Source organism: Myotis davidii, unplaced genomic scaffold (genome assembly GCF_000327345.1).
Source record: "Myotis davidii unplaced genomic scaffold, ASM32734v1 scaffold902, whole genome shotgun sequence".
NCBI lineage: Eukaryota > Metazoa > Chordata > Mammalia > Chiroptera > Vespertilionidae > Myotis > Myotis davidii.
The window spans coordinates 3,277,211-3,286,240 of record NW_006293951.1 but is presented as its reverse complement, the minus strand read 5'-3'; the positions used below and the strand labels follow the sequence as shown (position 1 = coordinate 3,286,240).

At 39.6% G+C, this 9,030-nt stretch overlaps 2 protein-coding genes across 2 annotated transcripts in view; both read right to left on the bottom strand.

The window, feature by feature from the left end:
- The window catches only part of DENND5B (DENN/MADD domain containing 5B), an 831,092-nt gene that overhangs the window by 247,109 nt on the left and 574,953 nt on the right, over positions 1-9,030 (bottom strand). The window lies entirely within an intron of this gene.
- Positions 1-9,030, bottom strand: part of AMN1 (antagonist of mitotic exit network 1 homolog) — a 34,830-nt gene that overhangs the window by 15,025 nt on the left and 10,775 nt on the right. The window lies entirely within an intron of this gene.

The window sequence follows — 9,030 nt, the reverse complement described above, 5'->3', positions numbered from 1 at the left end:
CTAAGTGCTTCTGTTTCAAATACAATGTTAAGCAGAATTTGTTGAGATATGATTCATTTATGCTTGTCACTGAAATCATCTTTTTAAATTCTTTCCTCCATGTTTAACTAGCTATCTGCTCTTAAGACATAAACATTTTAAATTACATGATTAATACATGGATTTATGTTTGTAAAAATCTCAGAGTATGCAGAAATAATTCAGGAAATAGTGAATGCCGAAACCGGTTTGGCTCAGTGGATAGAGCGTCAGCGTGCGGGCTGAAAGGTCCCAGGTTCGATTCCGGACAAAGGCATGTACCTCGGTTGTAGGCACATCCCCAGTGGGGGGTGTGCAGGAGGCAGCTGATTGATGTATCTCTCTCATCGATGTTTCTAACTCTCTATCTCTCTCCCTTCCTCTCTGTGAAAAATCAATAAAATATATTTTAAAAAAAAAAGAAGAGGAAGAAGAAGAAAAAGGTAAAGATACTAGTTATGAACACGAAGTATGCATCTATCAACAAGTGAATCTAAGAATCAAGTGAATAAATAATCTGATGAACAGAATGAACTGGTGATTATAATAGAATCAGGGACATAGAAAGGGAATGGACTGCCTATTCTTGGCGGGGATGCGGGAAGAGACTGGACAAAAATCGTGCACGTATGGATGAGGACAATGGGTAGGGAGCGAAGGCGGAGGGTGGGGTGGGAACTGGGAGGAGGGGAGTTATGGGGGGAAAAAAGAGGAACAAATGTAATAATCTGAACAATAAAGATTTAAATTAAAAAAAAATATATCCTTTTATTTGTTATTGGTGATTTATATTTTTTTCCTTTGAGTATTTTATGATTCTTCTATTTTAGTATTTGTTTTGATTTTTCTTGTCAGTTTGTGGGGATTCTTTATATTAAGATTAAAAAATCATAGAATTTCATACATATTGCAAATATTTTTCCTAGTTATGTGATTTTGCTTTTTTTTCCTTTTTGTCATAAAGATCATATTTTGATGTAATCAAATACATCAATCTTTTTCTTCTTGGTTTCTAACTTTAGTGATTTGACCAAGAACTGCAAAGCAAAAAAGTTTTATTTGGCGTCCTTAGGAATTGCAATTCTGGTACTACAAATTTGGGTAGAAACCCAACTGTGTTCTGAGGGGAAGAGAGTTAGTTTATGAAGACAGAAAGAGTGGTGCTGCCAAAGGGTGACACAGTTGTTTTAAAAGGCTGTGATTGCCCTAACTGGTTTGGCTCAGTGGATAGAGCATCGGCCTGTGGACTGAAGGGTCCCAGTTTCGATTCCGGTCAAGGGCATGTACTTTTTTAAAGAAAAGGCTGTGATTGGTGCTGTTACGCAGACTTACACTGTGCCATCTACACATGATTGTTGCCTTGTCTATTGCTAGGTGAAAAAATTTTTTCTTAATGGAGAGTTCAGTGATGCAGAACCAGTTCCATTTGTGGTTTAGCTTAGTTCAAAAGTTCCTTTTCACATGGGGGCGGGGGGCGGGGGGTGTTAGCTCAGCTTCCTGGAGGCCTTTAGATGGCTCTCTTGACAATATCAACTCCATTTTGCTGTTTTTCTTTCACAGTTCCCCCTTTTAGATCGAGATTTTTCCTTATAAAGCATCAATAATCAATCATTAGGAAGCATCCCTGGTCCATCATTGAGAAAGCAACATGGATCCCATCCACCAGGAAGGCTCATTCCTGGTATGTCATGTCCCGTGTAGTATAAAAAGTAGTTTCCTGAGTGTACAATAGGAGAGTTTATGGCCACATGTGAACAACAAGGAGGCTTAATGGAAACTGAACTAAGTCACATATTATTCAGATTAAAAGTTCTTTGTAGAGGTGGTCTTAGTCAGGATTTATTTGTTGTAACATCTCTGGGCATTGGGCTACTATTATTCTGGTAGTGGCTGTTAGTCATTGTTCAAGGCACCTAATAAGACACCTAATTAAGGTAGTGAAGAATATAATCACAAAAACCAATATGGTCAAGGCCTGGAATATAGAACAAATCCAGGCTCCTCTTCCTGCAGGCCAGCTAGATAAGTCTGTCCAATCCCAGTTTATAGGGTAATGTTCTGCCTATTTGAGGATTTTACATATTTTTTCAGAACCTCAAGTTGTAGTATCATTTCACCTGATCTGCTGACATAGAAACAACATTCTTCTCCCAATAGCCCACAAGTACCACCTTGTGGGGCAGCTAAGATATCTAAGGGCCTGACTTACTACCTCTGCCAGACTGTCAATCATTTCTTGTTGTTTTTCAAGGGCAATTACAGTAGTGTTCTACATTGTGCTACAAAAATATAAAAATTTCTGATAGGCTTCTAACTCAGTTACTCCAAACTAAGGAAAGAAAGCTTTAGCACATGAATGCCCAAAGTCTCATTTATCTATTATGAGGTTTCAGGGGGAGAGAGGACACCAAATCCCAGTTCCATTTGGTTTGTTTTGGTCAAAGTTTATAGACAAAAGAGCCTGGATTGGGGATAATGGCAGAAAAATGAAGACAGCATCTTCCTGGTGACAGCATCAGGTACTAACATAACAATATCATATCCACTTCACCATTGGGTTGGCAAGGTGACATATATTGGGTCCCACATAAGAAACATCCAGTGCCCTCAAGCAAGAGCATATAATTAGGCCCTTCAACCCAGACTCTGAGGGGAGAATTAAGTTCTATTTCTGAGACAGGGACTGCATATCCTTTGTATGTTAGATAATCATAATAGTCATTAATGCAGAAGACATTAAAGTCATCATACATAAAATTAAAAGAGCAACTGAAGATTCTACATATTTGTGTCAGAATTGAAAGATTATCATGGATTTGGTTGTTCCTAGTTATTTTCCACCAAATACCAGATTTCTTTTATCTTGTCCCCAAGAATGAGAAGATATATGATTTTCAGAATTGAGTGATGTTATTTCCTGAATTTCCCCATATTAGAGAGACATTGTAAGAAGTAACACTGTAGTTGCTTAAGCCTCATCAAGGTGTGAACTCATGGTCATCTGAATCATGCAAAAGACAAGTTATACATTTTAAAAGGGACAAACCCACTATTCTGCCTGAACCATTTATATTTTCAAAATAGTTAGACAAGTTATAAGTCCAGATTGTATTTATGGGTATTCCCTTGTAGGTAGGGAAGACCTTACAGATAGATTTGGCTACAGGAAGGTTAAATGATCCATATGTCCAGTTAGATTTTGTAAGCTCTCAAGGCCTGGTCCAGGGTCTTGGGAGAGCTGTTTATATCTGTTTCAATTCAGAATGAAAATTCTAGCTGTGGTTTTGGATTATTTAAGAATTTTTAGCTTAAGATCTCCATTAAGCTGAGAGGCCCACTCAGGTGTGGATGTCCTTTTTAAATGAGAAACATGAATCCATGAGTCAATACCCTTAAGTTCAGCATTACTAACCTCATATGTTCCTTTCCACTGGGTGTGAGGGCATATTTTTGGAGATGGCATTTCCAATAGACATAATCTCTGAGTTGGAGATAATGATGTTGTAGATCTCCTGGGAGCACACTATGGAAATTTTGCTCTATGAGTTGTTATTTTTTTTTTTAATATATTTTATTGATTTTTTACAGAGAGGAAGGGAGAGGGATAGAGAGTTAGAAACATCGATGAGAGAGAAACATCGATTAGCTGCCTCCTGCACATCTCCTACTGGGGATGTGCCCGCAACCCAGGTACATGCCCTTGACTGAAATCGAACCTGGGACCTTTCAGTCCGCAGGCCGACGCTCTATCCACTGAGCCAAACCGGTTTCGGCGAGTTGTTATTCTTAAAAGCCCCTATGAGTTCCTAGAGTAGAGCAGGTCTCCTTTTGGCAATGCTGGTGCATAAATTCATTGACCTAATTTTGTGGGTTACCAATAATAATTTCAAAAGGAGACAGCCTATGTTTGCCGAAGGGAGTAGATCTTAGGTTGAGCAATATCAAGGGAAGAGCCTTATGCCAAAGAATATTAAAAGTCTATAAGTTTTGCCATTTTGAGGTTTTAAAATTTTATTTTATTGATTTTTTTAGAGAGAAATATCAATTTATTGTTCCACTTATTCATTGGTTGATACTTTTTTAAAAAACAGTGATTCTTTTGTGTTTTTTAAAAATATATTTTTATTGATTTCAGAGAGGCTGGGAGAGATAGAAATATCAATGATGAGAATCATTGATCGGCTGCCTCCTACACGCCCCCCACTGGGGATTGAGCCCACAACCTGGGCATGTGCCCTTGACTGAAATCAAACCTGGGACCCTTTAGTCTGCAGGCAGACACTGTATCCACTGAGCCAAACCAGCTAGGGCTATTGGTTGATTCTTGTATATGTGCGGACAGGAGATCAAACCCACAACCTTGGCATATTGGGACAATGCCCTAATCAACTGAGTGACCCGGCCAGGGTGCCATTTTGAGTTTCTATTATTCTGTTAGTCCATTTTGAAATTGACCAATGCAACTGATGTCGGTGGCATTTTTTGATCAAAGTTCATTTGGAATGGAATCTAAAGGAGGGTTTGGGTCAATTAAGGTGACTGAAAAAAACTGGCATAGTTATGGATGAGTCCATAGACAAGTCCTCTTGAAAGTCATTAGTTAGAAGCTTAAGATGTAAGAATATTTCCCCCTTTTGAAAGAAGAAAATATGGGCTTTATGAGCTTCAAGAAAATCTTGTCCTAGGAGATGAATAGGAACAGAATAAACTAAAAAAACCAATGAGTTTGAAAAGGTCCAAGTTGGAAAGGAATTGGGAGAGTCATAGATCGACTGGAAACTTCCACCATTTGTATGGTTTCGGTACTCCTAAAGAGAAAGAGAGGCTGGTAAGGTTAAAAACTGATAAGGTGGCTCCCATATCCACCCAGGGCCCTGGTTTCTTCATTCCCAATAGATCAATTTTTCCTAAGGAATCAGTTAAGAGCATGGGGAAAACCCTTTTTTGATCATTAGAGCAGCACTACTGCAAAGAAAACTTTGATTGAATCCCTGAGGGGGATTCACAAATTCTATAGACTATAGGCCGTTTGAGCTCTAAACAACCTTTTTTCAATAACTAGGCTTTTTGCAATAATTAAAAACCACTTTTGCCTGGCCGGCATGGCTCGGTGGTTGAACATCAACCTATGAACCAGGAGGTCATGGTTTTGACTACTGGTCAGGGCACATGCCTGGGTTGTGGGCTCGATCCCATGTGGGGTTTGCAGGAGGCAGCAGATTAATGATTCTCTCTCATCATTGATGTTTCTCTCTCTCTCTCCCTCTCCAAAATAAAAATTTAAAAACAAAAGAAAGCACTGAGGTACCTTCATTGGCTTCATCTATACTGGAATATTGCATAAATCTTTTTCAAATCTGTCCTATCTAATAAAGAATATGCAAATTGACCATCACTCCAACACACAAGATGGCTGGCAGGGGAGGGCAGTTGGGGGGGGGACCAGGTTGGCAGAGGAGGGCAGTTAGGGGTGACCAGGCCAGCAGGGGAGGGCAGTTAAGGGCAATCGGGCTGGCAGGGGAGCGGTTAGGGGGTGATCAGGCTGGCAGGCAGAAGCAGGGAGGGGCAATCAGGCAGGCAGGCAGGCAGGCAGGCAAGCGGGTGGGAGCCAGTAGTTCTGGACTGTGAGAGGGATGTCCGACTGCCTTTTAGGCCTGATCCCTCCAGGGTCCCAGATTGGAGAGGGTGCAAGCTGGGCTGAGAGACACACAGCCTTCCCCATGCACAAATTTCATGCACCAGGCCTCTAGTCATAGTAATAAAAAACAATTTCATCATGTTTTTTAACACACTTAAAATTTTTCTTTCAATCAGCAACTTGAGGAAAAACATCGGTATCTTTTCATGAAGTTGTTTAGTCAGCTTTGAGACTTCATGCATGGCCTGTTATCCTAGATGGGAGAAGTCGTTCATAGGGTCTTTTCATTCACCTTGTTTATCCATTCTCTAGCATGTCCTTCTCCTACTAGCATGTGGATAAGCTGGCATATTTTCAAAAAATAAGTACTCACTAGATAGGCACTTTACGTCCCATAGGGAAGGGGGGGAAAGCCTGTAAGAGAGGAGGCCCAAATAGAGCCTGAACCTCAACCAAGGAGGAGATTCTGATCCAGGAGGACTTGCCACAATGATCCGGGACCACTGGGAAGACAATAGAATGCAGTGGACTCTTTTTGGTACCTTACTCAAATCCACGAAGGCACTGAAAGGAGAGGTAAGTCACTCTGAATCCCACTTTTTGACACCACGTAATGTCAAATAATTTTGACCAAGAACTGCAAAGCAAACAGAAGCTTTACTTGGAGTCTTTAGAAATTGCAATTCTGGACACACAGATTTGGGTAGAAACCCAATTGTGTTCCAAGGGGGAAAGAAAGAGAGTTTATAAACACTGAAAAAGGGGAACTTCAAAGGGATTACACAAGTTGTTTTGAAAGAGCTGTGACTGGTATTGGCAAGCGAACTTATACTGTGCTATGCATAATTGATTGCTGATGTCTTTCCTTAAATGAAAATTTTATTTCTTAATAGGGAGTTCAGTGATATAGAGCCAGTTCCAGAAACGATAGCAGGATGTAGCCATTTGTGGTTTAGCCCACTTCAAAAATTCCACTTCATATGGAGGGGTTGTGTGAGTTCAGCTTCCCGGAAGCCTCTGGCTCCATTTTAGATTGCTCTCTTGACAGTATCAACCCCATTTTGCTGTTTTTCTTTCACAGTGCCATTTAACAAAGACCTTCTCCCTCCAGGGACTATAAAAGATTCAGAAACTATTTCAAAAAGAGCTATCCAAAGATGTGTGCAACTTTGCAACAAAAGTTAGATCTAGTTTCATGAGGACTCTTGCAAGGATGGGGAATAGTGGAGAGCACCAAGGAAAATCATACTTTTGTTTTTTCTCTCTCATTCATCCCCTTAGCCCATTTTTATTCGGGTGAAATAAATATTATTTATTGGAGCAATGGTATATGGTAGGGTTAATAATACTTTTAAGATATAATAAAGCATCAGGGTTTCTTTTTTCTATATTTATTAACATAAATATAATATTCATTATATTCTAAATGAATATTAAAGATTGCCATAAAAAATGTAAGTCAGTGAAATATAGATGAAAGAAATAGAACAAAATGGGGATGGTGGGGAAGAGAGGAATCTCACCAGTTTTCTGCAGTGTTAAAATGTTTCATCTGAGAGCCACACATAAGTTATATATCCCACAGAACCATCAACGTTAAGAACTTGGATGTTATTCTACCTCCATAGAGTTAAGTAGACTGCAACACGAAAATGTCTTTGTTCAAATGCAAGCTAACACAAAGAAAATAAAGCATTAAAAGTACATCAGGTTGATGCAGAAGAAACACTAAGACACAATGAAGCACAGTTACAATGTGAAGTCCCAGTCATATGCTGGAGTGCTAAATCACAGTTTGCTTCCTTTTGATCACAGGCTTGGGGGAGAATGTGTGGTAAAGACATCAATTTGTACAGTAGTGCCCCATTATCTGAAGTTTCACTTGCCATAGTTGCAGGTACCCGTGGTCTACCATGGTCCAAAAATATTAAATGGAAAATTCCAGAAATAAAGAATTCATAAGTTTTAAGTTGTGCGCTGTCCTGAGTAGCATGATGAAACCTTGCACTGTCCTACTCCATCCTGCCTGGGATGTGAATCATCCCTTTGTTGAGCATGTCCACACTGTATACACTACCTGCCCGTTAGTTACTTGGTAGCCACCACAGTGATCAAAATGACTGCCATGGTGTTGCTGTGCTTATGTTCAAGTAACCCTTATTTTACTTAATAATGGCCCCAAAGCCCAAGAGTAGTGATGCTGGCCAATCAGATATGCCAAAGAGAAACCATAAAGTGCTCCCTTTGTGTGAAAAGGTATATACATATTAGTATATGACAAAACATGGTATATATGAGGTTCAGTACTATCCACAGTTTCAGGCATCCACTGCGAATCTTGGAATGTATCCCCCACAGATAGGAGGGACTACTGTAATTCTAGTCTCTGTAGACAGTGATGATGGTTACAACCCCAGAGACTCTCACTAACTGCCCCCCCCAAACACACACACACACATAAGGGACTTCGGAAAACTGTTGTCTTGGGGATGGAAGGTAGGAGAGGGGAACTTTTTTTTTTTCAGTATCCTTTCCTGTTTTGATTCTTATCTGCCTTCTTTCTTTTCCTCTTTCTCTTTTCTAATTAATAATAATAAAGTTCTCTTTTTTGTTTAAGTATATTTTTATTGATTTGAAAGAGGGAGAGAGAGATAGAAACATCAATGATGAGAGAGAATCACTGATTGGCTGCCTCCTGCATGCCCCATACCAGGGATCAAGCCCACAACCTGGTTCACAGGCTGATGCTCAACCACTGAGCCATGCCAGCTGGGCAAAGTAAAGTTCTCTTAAAAACAGCCCCCGCCCACCACACACACACATCTAAGGCTCAGTGTCAGACAGAGTGGCAAAGCTAGAATTTTAATTCAGGTTGGAGACCCTTACTATATTTATTACCTTAAAGAATAGCCAATTTTAGCTTAGTTGTAGGGAGGGGAGTAAGTATAAATTAGTAGGAGTGAGGTATCCAAAAAAGAAATGTGAAGAGTTTAGAAAAGTGATCTTTAACTGCTGGTTGTTATCCATGAATGGACAAAATCAATTTAGTAGGCTGTGGTCAACATTTTTTAAAGGAAATAAGACATAACAGAATAAAATAGAGAATATCCAAGTATAATGCACAGAGTACATTGAGTCCTCACTTAACGTCATTGATAGGTCCTATGACTCTAAGCCAAATGACATATACTGAAATCAATTTTATAGGCTAATTGATATAAACAAGAGTTAAGTTCTTATGGCATCTCATCAACATTATAACAAAATGATGTTATTGGAGGGCCTGCTGTACTGTCACGGGTAAGTGTGGTTTGTGTACTAGGGTCACGATGTAACATATATTTCTTAGTGTGGATCTTTTTTTTTTTTACCAC